General features: G+C 38.0%; 1 protein-coding gene across 11 annotated transcripts in view; it reads left to right on the top strand.

Moving 5' to 3' along the window:
• The window catches only part of BMPR1B (bone morphogenetic protein receptor type 1B), a 238,690-nt gene that overhangs the window by 97,881 nt on the left and 121,575 nt on the right, over positions 1-19,234 (top strand). For 10 of the 11 annotated variants that reach the window (XM_058420736.1, XM_040065499.2, XM_058420737.1 and 7 more), the window contains one exon: positions 895-956. The gene's annotated coding sequence lies outside the window, so the exon portion shown is untranslated. Of the gene's footprint in view, positions 1-894; positions 957-8,666; positions 8,709-19,234 lie in introns of those variants that run through there. The other variant, XM_040065512.2, reaches the window with a different exon arrangement.

Here is a 19,234-nt window from a genome sequence, read left to right as displayed (position 1 = left end):
AGGAAAGAAAAACTTACTTGAATTATGCAGATGTTCACATAGACTGTTTCTTACAACAAAACTTGGTCTGACTCTGTCAGTCTCTCTGTAAAATCAAGTCAGCAAAGAGCCCTTAGTGAACAATAAATGAAAAACTTGGCACAAGTATGGCGCTAGATGCAGATTAAAGAATAGTAGATGTAACTGGCTGTGATGCTATGGCATTTCCAGCAACTTGCATGAAAGGTTAGAGCCTGTAGACTCTGCCCTCCGTGCGAGATGGCGCACACAAATGTGGGCTGTCTTGACTGGAATGTTTTTGTAGTGTGGCTGCTGCTTTTTGGACAGGGAGCCTTTTTTGGTCAGTAGAAACTCCAGCTCACAGTATTTTGTTTAGCCGCAGTTCAGGGTGTTAATTTGTAATTAGGCTTTACTGGGATGTAATCAGATCCATACTTTTAGGGAGCATGGGGTTTTTTTGCATGTTTTTACTGAAGAGCTCATTAGAAGTTGATGGGAGTTGAGTGCATCTCAGCCCAGTCATGCACCTCTTCCTGAAGCACCTTAGTCAATTGATTGGGGTGTTTAGTGACAAGAAATACACTGTCAGCAGGACCTTAATTATTTAATCTATCTAACCACAGCATGAGTGTTATGAGTAATGCATGGAGGTAGATAAAATTCTTACATCTCCACGTCTGAGCAGGAACACTGGGAAAGGAAAAAGGAGTTTTTATGAGTAAGTATATACAATATTGTACAATTGCTGCTTGATATGTGCCACATAAGATATGTGCCACACCGTGATAGTAGTTAGAATTTTCCATCAGTTTGCTCAGGTGTCACTGAACTCTAATGCTTAGGTTAAATGTACAGTAGCATATGTAGTTGATATATTTTTCTGCTCTGTTGTAGATTATATCATCTTACTTGAACTGTGAGACAAGAATACTTCTTGAAAATTAAGAGTTCTACAGGTAAGAACTGAGTTAACTAATTTGCTTTTTATAGAGACCATTGTTGTTAACAAAAACCGTCATAAAATTAACACAGAAGTGTTCACATTTTCACGAAGTACACCATGAAAAGCTGAAGAAAAATCACTTGATATGCTCGCGGTAATACAAACAGGACATTTGAGAAAGACAGATGTCTTTCTCGAGTTTGAATGATGTTAGTATTTTGAATGCTTAGTACCTAGGATGCTTGTCAAGAAGGAATTTGTAAAGAATAGCCTTCTGACAGAAAAGTGGGAGCCAGCTGAGAAAGTGGCTGGAGATAATGGGCACACAGACACCAGGTGTTGGCAGCATGACTCTGGTGCAAGCTGATTGTCATTGTCTCATATTTTCAGATACCCATTGGGAAACCTAAACTTCATGTTCAGGAAATGTCCCTAGTCCCCCTGGGGGTATTGCTAAATAATAGCATGCCCGGCAAGTTAAGTTGTCATTCTTTGACTGATGATTACCCTGGGGTAAACAAGAGGTAGATCTGCAGAGCAAAAAGTCATCAGCTCTTTGTTTAAACAATCTGCTAAAACTCCTGCCTAGTGCTTGAGAAAAAAGGATTTGAGTCTTTTCAGGAGGATTGTTGAAAGATTAAATAATTACTCTGTTCATAATGGGAAAACTCCCACTTTGCTGGAGATGGTGTTGTAAAGCCTTAGAGTCAGAGCTGACATGAAAACAAAATGTGAGCGGTTTTACCTTATCACATACTGGGGGGAGTTGTGTGGTTTTTTTTCTTCTAATGCAGAGTGAGACAATGCAGGTAAGCAGTTCACTCGACCCCAAGAAAAGGACAGAGAAACACAGAAATTTGACAGATGGTTACAAAACCTATGATGTCCTTTAAGTCATGAACTGTCAATCCACTTTTCCAGGCCACTGAAAACTTTGTAAGCTGTTTGATCTACAGAGCCCTTGCCATCCTTTCAGTTTCTTCCTTTTTGTATACATCTGTTTCATCTTGGAGCTTATAAACACAACAAGAAGTTGTTGAAATTGGAGAATTAAACATTTTTTCCACATGCAGATAGCTTCCTGACTGCACCATATTCTGTTACCTTGCTTCAGTATCATAAAGATCCTGAAGTTGAGAAATTTTGTTGAAGTTCCTTTGGGTTTACATTCTTGGAACTTTTCCTAGAGCAATTTCACGACTTAATTTGCATTTGGTGTTAGAAAATTTATAAGACTCTGGTGCTTTGTTACTTATACCTAGATTTTGAAAGGAAAAAGAATGAATGCCTGTTAAGTTTAAAATAAAGTTGTAGCCTTTTCTTATAAAAATGTATGGGCTAACCTTGAAATCCCAGTAAGTTGCATGGAGGTATTAAAAAAATAAAAAGCTATTTTATCTTCCAAACATTATAAACTAAATAGATGAATTAAGTATATGCTTTTCTTTGTTAATCTTTGTTTATATAGGAACATGGTATATAAGAATTCTTAAGACTGTCAAAATGCTGTTAATTTTCTCTGTTCTGTCCCAAATCTTTGTCTTCCCATTCTTGCAGAAAATGAATCTTTTTATTATTAACTGTTCAAGCATGTTTTAAGCTGAGTTTTGAAATACTTCTTTTAACAAAGAACTTTATAAAATATTTTTTTGAAACGTTTTAAGGTTAGCAATCTATTTACTGTATTTGACTACGTGATAGCAAATCCTGCTCCTGCTTCTGTAGTATGCCACTAAATGGTTTATCTGTCTGAATCTGAAATGAGTACAAAGATGATAACTGAACCAATGTAATTGTGTGGATGTATGCATGCCTTTTCATTGTACATCTCCATAAATGTAAATGGATTTATTGCTTCACACTAAAGTCCTTTTGAAGGGTTTTGATTACTCTGCGCTCCTCTCTGGAGGAAGGCAATACCTTTGACATCTTATATGATGTTTCTAGTCAGTCCAATCATTTTGGGGAAAAAAAAAAATTGCCTTAGTAAATTAAACACAGAAAAACTCCATGAGTAGGTCCATGCTTTCTCCATGTAATTCCTGTACTAGTCCTTGCTTTTAGAATTATACCTGTGTAGTACATAGCATTTGAGCTGGCATATGCTGCATTATAAGCATCTGGCTGTAAAATGCTACAGAAGATTGTCCACTCTTCTAAAAGTAATTTTTTAACACTTAACCAATTCAAAACGAGCTTTGAAATTTTAGTGACTATGTAAATTCTGAATGCTCTTCCATGTGTGATGGTTGAAGTAGTTCCAGTGAGTTGTGCTGATTGTTTCTGCCACTGCTTTACCAATGTAAGAAATTGTTGTGATTCAAAGGCTGTATAGAAATATTTAATTTGTATACCTGCACTACCATTTATTACTGGGGGAAAAAAAAAAATCAATAATAAATTATAGAAACAAGCAATAATAATTCTAGTGTTTCATGCATTGCATACCTGAAAAACCCATTTGAGCTTGGTTTTACTTTGAGGACTTTAATTTAGTTATTGTTATTCCATGAATATTTTGTCTATGGAAAAAAGAAATAGTAATAATTAGCCATAACATTAAACCTAATAACTTAATCTGAAATAATTTTCCATTAGTTTCACATGGAACCAATGCACCTGAGAAGAGGGCATGGCATTATACAGAAAATTGTTGCTCTAGACCCTGGACTTGAAACCAATCAGCTTATTGAGCTGTTACTTGGGCCATAGTGAGTTGTCTTGGGGAGCCCAACCACCTGAAAACTATTACTTTCGGGGAGCAGGGACCAGGGAGAAAGAAGACAGAGGTAGCTCTCAAGTGGTTTAGCTGTGTAATCTGGTGTCATGAAAAAGGCAGCGATAGTCCAAGGGAAATAGAAGGAGAGTGAGGGTGGTGGGGTGGACAGAGGAGAGAAGAGTAGTCCTTTCACTGGCATCCTAATGTCCTCTAATCTCAGCTGTCTCATAAAACTTCTCTTTGCAATTTGGTGAGGAATTCTCCAGACTGATGAGCATGGCAGAATAAAGGGGTGAGTGTCTTACTCGTGAGAAGTCCCAAGAAACATGTCCATCCCACTAGTTCCTAGGGAAGATATGCCCCGAGACTTCCTCCAGCTCAGATCTCTTTTAAGACTTCTGTTCTTCCTCCTTCTGAATCCTTTTGGCAGATTCAATTTATGTCATGCTCTAGGGATTTAATTAATTTCCTCTTATTGGCTGAGTCTTGCAAACCCCTGCACTCAAGGTTGGCAAGTGTGCTGTTAAATCTCGGTAGAGATGAGTTCTGCTCCTGCACATTCAGCCTGTGGCATCTTTACTATCTGGGACCATCCACCCAAACTGTGTTTGTTTGATGAGTAAGTGGCACCAGAATGTGAAATCTATCCTATTAGCTGAGTGAATAAATTTACTCAGTATGGAACTTTTAAGTGATTTTTACCATATGCCTTAGGATCATAATTTAAATTAAATTTGCTCAAAATGGAAATCTAGATTCAAGCTGACATCATAACATATGACCTCCACTAGCAATGAAAATTGAAAACATGAGACAAGGACATTAATCACTGAATATTTTATAAACTGCCCTGAATGTTCATCTAAAATGTTAACGCTATTTTATTATATGCAATAACAGCTTAAAGTAAAAATTTATGAACACTGTGAGGTGCCTAAGATAAGGCATTCAGACTAATTTTATTGTACCCTGGCTCAAATCTTTTGAGTCTTTAGAGAAGTGCAGAGCCACTTGTATGCCTAACCTATTGCTTTTAGTGCACGCATAACCTCTTCCTTTTACTGGGACTGGAAACGTGAGCAGGATAGTGGGGATCAGAGTTGGCGGCCAGACTTGTGTAAACTCAAATTTGTTCATACGTACCCATTTGCAGGAGGAGGTGTTTAACGGCCTCTGTGTGGAAGTGTCTATGAAGTTTGGATCATTGTTTTCTGAGGTTTCAATTCTGCTTAGCAGTTTGAATTTTGCACTGGAGTTCTAATAGTAAGTTTTGATGTATTTTTTTTTCTTAATACATAGCTGTAGTTGTAATGTTGAATGTAGCTGAATATGGAGTATAATCAGTGCAGTAGAGCTTACTTATGCAAGACTGACCTGGGCTGTCATCAAACAGCCCATCATTTTCAGATGACCTGATGGAATTACCACTTAAAACCAAATCGTAGTTTCATTAATTTTTTTTGAGTCTTGATGTATTTTCATTGATTTGGGGTTTTTGTACTTGGTATTTTATAATTAGCAGGTACGAAATCTATTTGGTGGTCTGAAAAGGAAGAAATTTAAGGATGTATTTTTAAGTTGATCTCAGATTTATAATGCTTCATCTGTAATATATGCCCTTTACATGTGAACTCATCAGTGTAACCCAGAATCTTCAAAATTTGATGTCATACATAGTTGGCTTGGCGGGGTCTGGAAAACACAAGGTAAGCTGGATTATTAGTTTCCAAACTATTCACTGCTGCTTTTTTGCTGGGAGAGCTTCTTTGTTCCTATGTACCTTGAGCCAGTGATTTAAAAATAGATTTAAATGATTTTATAGGTGAAAGTGAGCTTAATTGACAGTGAGCTGGTTGTAGCTTTTGTATTTTGCTTTAGTGGGTAGTTCTAGTAGTAAACTAAATTTATTGAAGTAAATCTATGAAATTGCCTTAATTGCCTAATCTCAGTAATATTTTTAAGGAACTCCTCTATTTGTGTGTTTTTATTTTAATGTAAGGTACATAGTGCAGCTTGTATATGCATATTGTTTGGAGGCTTTGAATGGCTGGCCTGTCTGATCCATTTTAATAGATTCCAGCCTTTTTCCATGACATCATTATTATAACAGACTTCCTAGAAAATATGAACAGCTGCTGTGTATTTTTTTCCTGTGTTTGATATTAAAACTGTAGCAGCTATTCTGTTCTTTACAAATGACAGCAGTCGGCTTGTCCGATGTAAAACAAAATGAAAAAAAGTCCAAGTAAGGAGCTGTGATACTGTTAACAGGCCAGTAATGTAACAGGTCCCCATGTATGAATCATTTCATAATTCAATAAGGGATTACTTATGCTGCTGTCATACTGGTCAAAGGTTGGTCCCATTTCCTTCCCCCCTCCTCCTGAACTAAACTGTGCATCATTAAAGATGATGAAAACAGTATTGTGCTCAGCTTCCTGGCCCAGATGGCAATTTGCATGAAGAATTTTGCTGTATTTTTTCTCCTAATATTCTTATGCAGACTGTGCATAGAGGTTTTAAAGTTCTTTCCAGTTCAGGTCAAGCAGACTTATTCCTTGTTTCTCTGAGTATCTTGGCATTCAAGGATGGCTTAGAGGCCACTTAACATGGAGCCTGGAGTATTAAATAGAACTAGGAATTCATCAATCTCATTGTTACATGCAATTTTTTATCTTGCTCCATCTGTAAATACCGTGAATAGCTGAAAGGTGTCAAAGAGGGATGTGGCCCTTTAGATCATTATATTCCATGCTGTCTGAAATACCTCAGTTGGAGTTTAGTATCTTTTAGGCAACTTGTGCAAACCAACCATGATGTCTGGTACGTTTCATGCCTCAATATCTGCATTTGACACAACAAAAGCAGCAGGTATAAAGAAAACCTTTCCTTTCCGTGGCTCTGAATAGAAACACGCAACTCTGTGTGGCTGACTTAGAGACCAGACATTAATGCTATTATCTCAGTCCTGTGTCTTTTGGAGATCCTTCTTCCTCCATTTTCAAATGAGTCACCTGTGCAGTTTCTCCTGTGTGTGGGAGAAGAAAAGCAGGACTAAGTACTGTTCTTCTTTATGAGGCAGGGAGATGGTCTATGCACCAGGTGTGTGGCTGTGAGCTGATTGAAAAGTGCTCGAAGAAAATCAATACTAACCTTGCAATGAGAAGTTAGATGAGGAATGGCTGCAGTGCTCCTGTCTGTGGTGTTCATCAAATGGTGCCTGTTCTGCGGAGCATGTAGAGAAATAATCTCATGAACAAAATAACTAATACCTTTTGGTAATTATCAGTTACAAGCCCTTCTTCATCTCTTAAGGACTCCATGAGAGACTGCTTGACCTGTTCTCCATTAATGTCCTGAGGCAGTCTTGAAAGCACATGATACATAAATAATATTAATACAAATTACTATTAGCCCAGATGTGAGAACACGTGAAAGTTACCTTCTGTTTCATAACCACAGAAGGTCTATAAACTGAGTATATAATGTGTGATGCCTACAGAAAAAATCTGAGGTAACTCCTTCGAGTATTTGATGCGCCAAGGTACTGAATAACTAATGGTTGATATCTGAGGCTTCTGGGCTGTACCACACCCTGGATGGGAAGACACCTTCAAACCACACAAGCCCTTTTGAGGGTCAGCTCACACCAGGGTGGCATGGTTAACAAAAATGCAGTTTTAGTCCAATGTTAGACAATTTCTGAAGCTGATTTTTTTGGTCATCTCCTTCTTGTTTACATTGAAATGAGTTAGAAGTCTGATATTCAGTGGAACAAAATTTGTCCATCATTTTCACTTAGTTTATGCAGGTAATTATAAAGCAAGGTGAAGAAACAGCATGTTATGTACAAAGTATTTTGAGTCTGTAGTTCCTATGCTTTGAGGAAAAAGTCTTTCTCATTACCCTAAAATTCCCCAGTGTGAGGAAAACTGTAGGGATTTAGTCCAACTCATTTTAGCTTACTGTTTTTTCCTTTTTTTTGAAGCATGCAGAAATTAATTTCTTCCTTCCCCTTCTCTCAACCATAACATTTTCAAAATTATAGTCCTCTGGTATTGCATTTCTGGTCAGTCTGGCTTATTTCAGGTGTGCAATCAGGCCATGGATTGTTTTATTATTTAATTTCTGTAAATAAACTTATTTAAAAAATCATTTTTCCACTTCCTACCCCCAAAATAAGGCTTAAGAGAGTAATTGATATTTGCATAAGTATGTGTTAATAGGCTTTAAATATATGTCAGAGATAAATATTTGCCAGATCAGCTTATAAAAATTCTGCTTACAAAATAATTTTATTTTGTAGCTGTTATTTTTATTTTCAAAATGCAAAATGTCAACTATCCTGTAGAGGTGAAACACTTCTTGGTGAAAAACAAATTTGCAGTCATTAATACATATGAACTACAGTATATAAAATATCAAGTAATTTTATAATAATTACCACATCCATTCCGAGTTGTGTGACAAAGCAAAACTGTAGAGAAATTGCACTGAAATGAATGTGGTTAATCTATAGTTACACCACCGAGTCAAACAGTAATATGGATCATTCATTTGTTATTTGAATGCAAATAAATCTGTAATAAAAATTTCCACCTTTCTTCAGACATGTAATGGAAGATGTTTTGCATTTTGCTTCATAGACGTTGGAAATAAAACTTGGAATATGTCTTAGTAAAAGCATATGTTCACAAAATGTAATTCACTGAAAAATTATTTAGCTGTGGCTTTCTTACTGACACCCTTCTTACGGTGAATCTGCTCACCTGTGAGAGAGCAGTGAAGAGTAGTTAAATATGGCCTGTTTTATAATAAACAACAGTGTATCTTAAATTGAGAACTGATTTTTCTCATTTGCATTATAAATGCTTTCCAATTCGATTTGTGCTAAACTCAGTGGCAGACAGCGGAACAAAAAGTATGTCTTAATAAGCTGAACATGATCTTCCAGGTATTTGTGCATCTCCTAGGAGCAGTTCCTGCCCATGCAGCAGGTCAGACAGCTGCTTCATCTCTTCCACCAGAAGTACTCAGAACATCGCAGTACGTAAGACACAGAGACCTTCCTTGAGGCCCACAGTGCTTGAAAGGCTTCACTGGTTTCTGTGTTTTTCTCTCTGCTGTGTAAGTGCATATCCTCATGATAAACCCTTTAGGGTGCAGTTCTCATGTGAAAGTGTCACTTCCCAAGATGATGGGTAATAACAGGACTTGGAATGATTCTTGGGGTGGGGATTTTTTTTGGCCTTCATCGCCATCAGCTTTACACTGACCTATGTTGGCAATGAGTATAATCTATAATAAGCTGTTGCCTTTAAACATGGTAGCCTTTTCTCTGTGAAATGAGTTGATGCCTGTTAGACCAAATGCAGAAGTCTGTACTGCTAACCATCAGTACTAAAGTAATTGTAATAGTATTGCTGCTACAGCTGTGATATTCAAAGACTGATAAAGGGGGCAGGGTTTGCACAGGAGAGGTAATATCTTTTATTAGATGAACCAATATAGGTGGAAAAAAACAGATGCTTCAGACAAATAAATTCTCCTTCAGGACAGTGCAGGAAAGGCTTTCTGTGCCCAAAAGCTTGTCTGTTTTTTCCAACTGTATCAGTTGATCTAATAAAAGATATTGCGTCCCCCTGTAAACTTTGCTTAACTGAAACATGAGCATTTTTGTCAGCCCTTTTAACAGAAAAGCCTGCAGCAGCATGGGCACGGTGCTTTCCTGGATTTCATATGTTGTACTTCTACTCTTGCTTTACCTGCCCTGCACTTCTCAGACATAGGGCAGAAAGGGAGAATATGTTCAGTTAATAAGATTAATAGACACGGATTGACAAAGCTTATTGGAGCAGTTGGTTTATTCCTTTCCTTAGCTTTAGCTTAAACTTTTGATGGAAAGGAAATTTTGCCCTCTGTGGAGTCTGTTTTTTTTCTCCCCATTGGAGAGATGTGGGTCCTGTATCTCCTGTTAATGCTGATTTCCTGGTGCAAGTCAGCCTGTGTGTTGGAAGAGTTACAGAAGGGAAAATTGTTCCCTGGCCATTGCTCTGCTTTTCCGATGAGTCTGATTTTGTCATGTGCTTAGATCTGTAGTGATAATATTCGCCCAATGGCTGGTCATAAGTCCCTTGCTTAGGTTTCAAATGGGCTCTAGGGCTCTCCTTGCAGAAAATAGAAGACAAAAATATTCGGTGGCTTAACGGGAAGTGTGTCTAAAAGGATTTGCTGTAATGTAAAAACAAAAAGAGCAGTGTTTCCAGCTAGAGCACCAAACATCTTGGAGTCCACTGTGGAAAATGTTTATAGTGTTGTATAGTTTTATTAGCACAGATTGAAGGAAAACAGCTTTTTGAATGATTTTGGGGACTAGATTCAGTACCAGTGGACTACTGAATAGTGGTCAAAGAAAACCCCTCTCCACTGTGGGGTGAGAGCAGGGAATCTGTAAGGAGTACTCAGCTTTCTTGTACAATATGCAAGGAAAAATGCTGCTTTCAGACTCACTGAGGGTCCTACATGTGTTGAGGGGAATTGGGTTGCAATGCCAATAGGCTGTGTGGGTGCCCTTGGGCGTTGCAGATTATCAGGCTCACTCCCAAGTCCTTCCACAGGGACACTGTGAAAACAGTGGAGCTGTTGCCTTTCCACTCCTCCACCCCCAAGATGCCTTATATAAAACCTGTTTACTTGGGCTTGTTTTTAGCTGACATTCTCTTAGTTGTGTTTTGCTCAGCATCTCCTCGGTGTGGTGGGCAGTCTCCTGTCGCTGCACTGAATCATGCATGGTAACTACAGTGCCTTTACCCGTCTTGGAAGGATTTATCTCTTCTCAAGCAATAAATATTAAAGCACCAAAGTTCACTGGCAGGACCATCAATTTGTTTAATTGTCTTAGGCATCTTTGCTGCTTTTATCATGCTGTAGCAATGCCAACTGTTGCTGAGGGCTGTAGCTGCAGGGTGAGCCTCGGGCTGCCCTGGAGTCCCAAAACAGTTTGGCTTTTACGCCCCTGCAGCAGGAGAACAAATAGTTCTCTCTGCACATTGCAGAATGAGGTGTGAGTGAGCTGTCGTGTCATCTCAAGGAACTGGACCAGAGAGTGAGGCTGAAGCCAGGGCTTAAAAAATGTAGCCTGTGCCTAAGAGCCAGAGCAAAAAATAGTGGGGCTGGCATTCTTCCTGTTGTGTTCGGAGGCAGTGACTGATGAGGGCTTGGATTTGAACATGAAAAAAAGAGATGCCTCTGTGTTAAATCTACATGTAGACCAAAAATGAGCAAGGAAAGAAAGGTGTGAGGAAGAAGTGTGTTTTGTCAGATGCTGCCTTCGTGCCATGCATTGTGTCCCTTACTCTTCTGCCTCCAGAAGAAAGGTGTGTGTCTTCTTTGGTGTCACTTGGTGTGAGCTGGTCCACTTCCTCTTGTAGATCACTAAGTAACTTCAAAGTCTTTTAACCTTAGTGCATTTCACCTTCTGTCCCTCCAAAAGACTGATTTTTCTGAGTCCTCAAGTTTTGTGTGCTGAATTTCTCCCTTCCCACCAGCAAGTATTAGGATTTTTCTGGTTGTGCTGCCATGGGACTGCAATGAGTGACAGGATTGGGTTATCCTTGATATCAGCATTCTGGTAGAATGTGACAAGTTGGCCTGAAAAGAGCCCAAACCCCTAGTGTTCTGTAGCAAAGAGGAGGAGGACATCCTTCTGCTTTGAATTCAGCTGTGTTTTCATTGCTCTTCATCCTTGCAGGCAGCTGTTTCTTGATGGCTCTCGATGCGTCTTGCGTAGTTCTTATAAACAGCCATGAGCTGCTGCAGCTTGGCACACATCTACACAGCTGAAGAGGTATCCAAAAAATTGTTTACTTGCTTGCAAACATGAGAAGCCAGCTATGATGTTTACTGCCTGTTTGTGTTTGGAAGATCATTTTACAGCCAAAAGAAACCTAAAAAATCTGGAGACACTTTGGCATTTGGCTAGCTGAGTGGGTGGATAGGTTGTTTTCAATCCTTGATTAAAGCACAATGTGTTGGTACACAAGGGTGGAGAAGCAAACCAATGGAATTATAGTATGAAGCATTGCTTAGGAGCTGAAGTACTGAATATATATGGTGACATGCCAAAATATAAGGTGAAAGCTTGATATAAGCAAATGAATGGCACCTTTGGCCAAGAAAAGTCAAGGACAGAAACAGAAAACATGACCTGAATCAGCAGAGAGATGCTATGTGTAAGCTCCGTGTATGTGGGACAAATCAGCATCATCCAAATCTCTCTTTAAAAAGTTCTGAAACACACAGCTACCACCATGAAAGCTTAATGTGCAAGGTCTGCTGTAAATTACACTGCAGTGTAACACGTACAGGGACTCTGAATGCTGGAACTAGTGCCTCCCTGACATAATTTGAGGCATGTGTGGTAGCAATTCAAAGACATAAATTCTAATATATGTAACATGTAGTGTAGTCTTGTTGACTTTTGCAAAATCTAGGCCAATAATAACAAACAATATTTAATTTTTTTGGTGATTTAACTACCTCAGAAGCCAGTCTGTTGAATCTGAATAGCTTTGTGATGATAAATTAACGGCATCAAAAATTAAGGGACCATTGAGATTGACATGGAATCTGCTTGGTTTGTAAGTACACATTAGTTTTCATGGAACTACTTTGAAGGTTGTGAAGACTGAAATAAAATCCACTGGATTTGTTCTCTTTGATAAATGAAAGGTAAAATATACCTTATATTATTTTAACTTTTTCCGAGAAGTGCCTTGCAGCATTTATCTCTTGCCCTCATCTGTATCCTCTTGACAAATGTTTCATTTCTAGGTTTAGCGGATAGCTTAATTTCTCTACTTTAGCAAAATTCCTTACTTTTTTCTTCTCCATGTAAGTTAGTAGATAGGACTTGCCTTTAGTTGCTGTGAAATGGGAATTTTTGCGCATGTACAGTAATCCTATTTTTAATATTTGCCTTTTGCAAACTCTTGAATGATTTTTATAAGTTTTCCACTTCTCCTTGAGTCTTCTTCATCATGTGTCCTCACATCACTTCGTTCTATAGACACAGGAGACTCACTCTTTCACACAGCCATGCAGACCTTGTGCTTTGAAAAACGAACCCATTCTTTGTGCATGCTTCTCTTCTCTTGCCTGGGAATTAAATGCTTTAAATCTCTCTTCTCCCATGTTAATTCTGGCTAAGTTGATTTGTATTACTCTCTTTCTCTTAGTAAATCCATTAATTCCAAATTCTTCAGCAACCTCTGAAGAATCGTAGAGCTGCTTCTTCTGGGCAGTTTGCTTCTCTTCCTTCAGGGTGAGCAAATCTTTCTCTTCTTTTTCTGGTGATAATCCAGGAGGTACCTTCTCTCTGTTCTCTCATCTCTTTGTTTATTTTAGAGGAGATAGAAGTGTTTTTGTCTAATGCCAGTCCAGTTAGGCACATGTTATTTAACCAGTGACTGGGGAATCTGGAGATTCAAAACCTTCTGGCTCCAGTTGTGTTAAGTATCTGATATTTTTCCTTTGGGCTCCATGTCTTTCCTTCATTGGAAGGGGACATCATAACCCCAAACACCTTTCTATCACAAGATATTACAACTAAAATTATTTTCCTCTGTTTCAGCTTCTGGTTGCAGAAAACTCTAACTATAAGTTTAAGAAATGCTATCTTATTTTAAAAACACATGACTCCTTGTGTGCTGCATTTACTCCTTAGGGAAAAAAAACCCAAAACATTTCCAGACAAAACAGTTAAACCATAGATTGTTACCAGTATGTTTTCATTCAGAATTTCGCTTATTTGTAGCTAATCTTTCAGCTGTTTTATTTTTAGTTTAACGCATGACATGATGAAAGTTTATAGTCAGCAAATAAACTTACAATTTGTCATGGTCACTCAGAAGTTAAAAAGCTAGCCAGATGCTGGAATTTTCATTCTCTATTCTTGTGTTCTGCAGTAGCTAAAATACCAGCTGAGTGTCAGGCTTGGTTAACTGTCTTAATGCTTTTAAAGCACTCATGACTGCCAAGCAAAGTGTTTGCTCTTAGAATAAAGAGTAAAAAGGCAAAATGTTTCATGCTCTTGAAAGATTTATTTTTATTACTACATTATTTTTTCTGTTTTTTTGTTTGTTTGGTTTTTGTTTGTTTTGTTTTGTTTTCTGTTTAAAGATGCCACTACTCTTCTTCCCAGGTGATTTTTTTTTTTTTTTTTTTTTTTTTTTTTTTTTTTTTTTTTGTGCTGACACTGTCGTGTCCTCTTGGACCACAGTTGCAAGCTGAACATCTGGCTGAGCCATGTGTGTTTGCTGCAGGCGAGACATGTTTGCTGCAGGCGAGACAAGACACCCGGGTTTTTGTCAGAGGTTCTGTGAAGCTGATACATGGCACAACCGATGATGCCATGAATTATTTTACGGGCCCTCACTTTTGAGTGCCCAATTTCTTTTGACTCCTACAGCTCGAACATTTCTCAAATGCTGTGTGAGATATTTATACAATACTCCTCTGAGACTGGTTCCCCACCAGGATTTTGTGACTGCTATGAGCACCTCTAAGTCCATCCATTAGTAATGTTCAATTTCTATTGACCAGTTCCAGCCTAATTCTTGTGATGCTTGGAAGCACAAAGACACTACGTTTCTGCAATAAAGATTTCTAAATCGTGTGAAAAAGATAAAGAGGGCAACGTAGTGTGCCCCTTGAATTTTTTATATGTATGTATATATGTATATGTAAAGATGTATATAAGCGCTATATTAAAGTTTTGGATTTTCTTTAGTTTAGTGGCTTTTTAAGCCGCAGGAAAACTGCAGTATGAAAGTCGTACTTTCCTATTCTGCTGGCTTCCCGGATAGCTGAACAAAATTTGCTTCCTTGTGTTGACAAGGAAGTACAAAGAGGTAATCAGCTTTTAATCAGTTACATAATTACAGGGAGATAGAGATGTGTGATGGCTTCATTTTTTAGCCCCATTGGCCTTCTGGCTACATGTTGTTCAGCCTCGCTATATAGCCATAAAATCAGGTTTGCATCTATGTGAAATGGGACTCAGAATTGCTTTTCCTCTTTTTTTTTTTTTTTTTTTTTCTTTTTTTTTGTTTTTTGTTTTTTTTGCTTTTTTTTTTGTTTTTTTTTTTTTTTTTTTTTTGTTTTTTTTTCTTTTTTTTTTTTTTTTTTTTTTTTTTTTGCACTGTTTTAAGTTACTAACCAGTCACTAAAGGTTTGGGAGTGATATAGGCATTATGCGGTGAAATTTTAAATAAAAATTTGGTTTTCAAAGGAAATGGCCTATGACTTCTTGAACTTTGAAGTCTCATTTTTAATAATTTAACAGAACACATGGATTTGTGTTCATTACATTTTTTCACTTTGCAAAAAACATGTTGAGAAGAATGATGGAGAATGAGCCAAGACTGTGAATAATTGTGGAAATATTCATACCTGCCTGAGTAAATTATGACCTGTGGTCAACCAAACAATTTTGCTACACAGTGAAAATTTTTCCATTAATTTCCTAAGATGTTTCTTCTTTCTGCCTGTTTGTCAAATCCAGCATTTAGATCAGATGCATTTTCAATGTCTTTATATAGAGTATTTTGGATGATTCTTTTGTTGTCAGTGCACCTGCCATTTTCCATAGCTGTCTTCTTTTTCTAAAAAACCACCAATCTTAGGATTAAAAGGTTCTTTGGATTGCTGAACTAAATGATTCTGTTTATGTTTGACTAATGAGAGGAATTTTCACCGGTATGAGGTAAGTCTCAAATCAATAAAATTCATATAATCAGCACTGAAGAATAAGCAACATTGACCAAACAGTAACTCAGAGAATATAAAAGACTGAGGAAACAACAAAAATGTGAGCCATCAATGAGCCCTGGTGGCAAGGCGAGCCAACAGCTTCCTGGGCTGCACTGGGCCCTTTGCTGCCACCAGGTTGAGGAGGGGATCCTGCACTTCTGTTCAGCACTGCTGATTCACATCTGGAGCTCTTGGGCCAGTGCTGGGCTCCCTCCTATGGGAAACACATGGACATAGTGGAACCAGTCCAGGGAATGCACCATGAAGATGTTTAGGGGATTGGAGCACCTGTCTATGGGAAAGATTGAGAGCTGGGACTGTTCAGCTTGGAGAAGATGAGGCTCAGGGAGAACTGGTATGTACAAATATCTGAAAGGAGGGTGCAAGGAGGATGTAGCCAGGATCCTTTCAGTGGTGCACAGTTGATGGGAAGAGAGACAATGGGCTCAAGCTGAAATTCAGGAAATTCTGTTCAAACATGAGGGAGAGGGGGAACTTTTTACTGTGAGGGTGCTCAAACTCTGGCAAAAGTTGCTGAGAGAGGGTGTGGAGTTTCCACCCCTGTATATGTTAAAGATCTAACCAAAGCCCTCAGAAACCTTTTCAGCTGGCCCTGCAGGATGGGTGCATTAGATTCTCTCCAAGGTGCCTTAAAGCCTCTACTGTTTTGTTGTTATACAAAATACTAAATACAATTTGGAGTTTTGTCTTTAAGATAGCTATCTTATTTCTCATCAGAAGTGACCAAACAATTTATTGATTGGCTGATTTATTGATTTATTGGCTGATCTGAAAACACTATAAGTAATTATCCTTTTCCACAATAAAGAAATGTATTACCATTTTCAGACTTGAACTACAGTGATGAGAGTATGGAAACTTAGTTTAAAAAAAAAGCAGCCTTTCATTAATTAACACACTGTGCATTCCTGGATAATGTGAATACTTAAGAGTTATTGAGATGTCACTAAAAGCTGCCAGTACAGCTTTTGGAATGTTTCATCAGTTGCTTTCTCATGTTGTGTAGCATTTTGAATTACTTTTATATAAATGGCAGTCATCTTTTGGTTAGAAGTCATTCTTCTCAGAGGAGGGTCTGAGAATATAAAACAAAGAGCAGCAGTGTAATATAAAGCTGATCTGAAGCCTATTTCAAAATGGTAGTGTTATTTAATCTCTAATTTCCATGTGTTCTCTGTAAGTGGATCAATAACTAACTGTAGAGTGGGTCAGTCTCAGGTGGGACCTCATTCTGATTTCTTGTTGAGGATGGACTCAGTGTGCCCCATGCTCCTCCTGCATTTCCTTCTTGGCTTTTCAGAAGAAGGAAGCTTGACAGCATGGAAGGATCAAAACTTGCCATGAAGTCTTGGTACTATTGACATGATTTATCACAAGGTTACAGAAAAAGCTGCTGTTAGATTAGTGCAAACTTTGTGTGGTTCTATAGCTGTCAACAACAACAGAATCAGTGTGGGATTTTCTTTTTTGGATAACATAACCAAGGATAACATCTGTCCCAGTAGCACTAAATCTTAAATCAGGGGACTCTGATGCATTAGAATGTCTTGCAATGATGTTTACATTACTACATTCATTGTGTGAAGAAAAAGAAGGTGCATGAACATAGCTGGGGAAATGAGGACATCAAGTCACAGTGATCAAATCAAAGCTTCCACAATACTTGAGGCATGCCAGACTGCAGTTACTAGCTCTACTAGAAAATTAATTCTATTAGGACTGCAAGAAAGGAATCAATTGAATTTGTCTGAGAAACACTTAAGTAGTTAGTTTGCCTTTCCCCATGCATTTGGAGTAATTCTTATTCTTTTATGTTATATTTCTCCTCCAATGAACTCATCTTCTGACTGTCACACATATGCCTGCAATATGTATTATAGAAAGAATTTGACTCTAATCCAAATATTTAGTCTGATTCAAGCAAGCTCAATTCAGTGCATATTATTACCTCTGTTTTTCTTCTGCTATGAGTAGTGTAGCTGTCCAGCAGCTTGCATCCAGCTGTGAGGGCAGGCATGCAGCTGTTCGGCGAAGTCCAACATCAGAAATAAAATGAGACACCTAGGAGAGATGCGTTTGTAGATAAGTGGCATGATTTATTCTCCCAGTAAATGTAAACAAACCGTCAGCACCTCTGAGTCAGTGAGCTGCCCAATGGTGAAGTTCAAAAATAGCTGCACATGTTAAGTAATACAGGCTGAAATGGATGCAGGCTTCTCGACTTGTTGGCTGTTTGTTGTTGTTTGTTTTTTAGCCAAAGTGATAAAGTGAAGGCATGATGGACTGCAGAACCTAAGTAAACTCGCTGCTGTTAATGTTCAGTTCATTTGTGCTCACTTGTGCTGCAGTGACACTGCCATACAATGCCATAAAGAAACAGGTGCTATTAGAGATGTTTTCCCTTCATTATTCCTGCAGGTACTGTTTTACTGTGCTTGAGTACAAGCTCTGCACATGATCTTTTTCAGAAGCATTTTAGAAACTTTTGGATATCCTATTGTTTCAGGACTTTTAATGCTGAAACAGAAGATTACATATATGTGGTATTGTTGCTTTTGTTAGAGGAATGGATCAGTTAAGTATTAGCTCTGATATATGTCAGGCTTGCAAATTAACTATCATTAACTGCTGAGTCTGGTCAGTGCTTTTTTTAATTTAACTTTCCAATCATATGCTTTGAATATTTCTGTCTCTTCCTTCCCCGTTAATCTCTTCCTCCTGTACAATATGTTTCTAATCCACTTCTTAATTGTGTGGAATCCTTTTAAGCAATTTAAATTGTGATTGTTTTCCTTCTTGTAGCCATTAAGAGACAGTTATCTTGCACATGGTTTATTAAGTGTGGTCTTAAAAGCAGTGATTAATTAACAATGATTGAGGGCATAACTGAAAATATTTATACAGACTGACTTAAGGCAAAAGAACTTTTCAATGTGAATATTTTCTTATTCTAGATGAGATTAGGCTCATTTTAAGAACAAAAACGGGAAAAGGGGGGATGGTCAGTTGTATGCCTTTTGTGCTGACAACTTGCTGATGTTCTGCAACAAAGTGGGCTCTTCACCTTGTTTGTTGTCTTGAGCTTCAGGGCAGCATTTATTCCCTGTGAGAGCCAAGGCTGCTGGTTTTGCCCAAAGAAGACAAAAATTATTGGACTGTGTTTTTATAAAACTACACAAGTGTAGTTATAGTTCACCTCAATGCCTTCTTTCTTGAAAACTTCATTTTTAAGGGGTATGAATACCTGGTCCTACACAAAAAATTTATGGAAGGAGCAGAAATTTTGATGCAGCATTTGTTGATTGTGTTGCAATGAACAGAAAACTGAAACCACATTCTGCAAATTACCTGCTCTGTGATGTCTTTATGTTTTTAATGGTCTTCTCTTCAAAAGTCCTTTTACAGTATTGCTTCAGTTGGAAAGAACAAATAGGCTATTTATTAAGTGTGCAGTCAGCAGCATTTCAGCTAATAATGAATAAGTGCTTACAATAATCTATCAACAGTAAAGGATTTTTTTGAGTCATGTATGATCTTCCTGTCTGCTCCCTGGAGTCCAAAATATTTATTACTTGGAAACAAAGACCCTTAGAGTCAAAGGTAAGCAATGGCATGCTGAAGGAGCAAGAGCATGCCTGTAAACAGGAATATGGTGGAGAGTTAATAATGGACCTCTAGACGGGCCCCCTCTATATTCAGTCTTCTTTTCCTACCCCATCCCTTCTTCTAAGCTAGGAGGC

The sequence above is a fragment of the Hirundo rustica genome, chromosome 5, assembly GCF_015227805.2.
Source record: "Hirundo rustica isolate bHirRus1 chromosome 5, bHirRus1.pri.v3, whole genome shotgun sequence".
In the NCBI taxonomy this organism is placed as follows: Eukaryota; Metazoa; Chordata; class Aves; order Passeriformes; family Hirundinidae; genus Hirundo; species Hirundo rustica.
Note: the sequence above shows the minus strand (reverse complement) of the source record. Positions and strands in the feature narration are given on the sequence as shown.